The sequence below is a fragment of the Monopterus albus genome, unplaced genomic scaffold, assembly GCF_001952655.1.
Source record: "Monopterus albus unplaced genomic scaffold, M_albus_1.0 scaffold121.1, whole genome shotgun sequence".
NCBI lineage: Eukaryota > Metazoa > Chordata > Actinopteri > Synbranchiformes > Synbranchidae > Monopterus > Monopterus albus.
This window is the reverse complement of record NW_018128001.1, coordinates 1,693,154-1,693,716: the sequence shown is the minus strand read 5'-3', so window position 1 is coordinate 1,693,716 and position 563 is coordinate 1,693,154.

The following is a 563-nucleotide window of genomic DNA, read 5'->3' as shown; positions in this document are numbered from 1 at the left end:
CACGACCCACCCCCCCTCCCCATAAAAAAACAGATTACTTACAGAGAGCAGTTGAGAATTATAAAAATAAGGTGATGAAGTATTTGCTGGTTAGACGTCAGCATTACTGATGCAGACAGACTTCTACTTTTACATACAAGATATAGATTTTCTTAATAACACTTTGGTTTAGTTTAAAACAAACTATCATGAACTTTATAATACAGGAAACATCTCTTTTTAAAATGTGTTAAATTAAATCAATAAAAAAGAACAGTTAAACATTTTTCCACTCAATTTACCAGCAGATAAAGAAAATAACATCAACAGACTTCATATAGTTCAACTATACAGTATCTACACAGCTGTCACAGGCAACAGCCGCCTGATAGGATGACTCAGCGACAAAAGCCCTGATAGGATGACTCAGCGACAACAGCCGACTGATAGGATGACTCAGCGACAACAGCCGCCTGATAGGATGACTCAGCGACAACAGCCGTCTGAACAGCCGCCTGATAGGATGACTCAGGCCAATCAGAGTGCAGTCAGCTGAGTGTCAAGTTGATAGGATGACTCAGCGA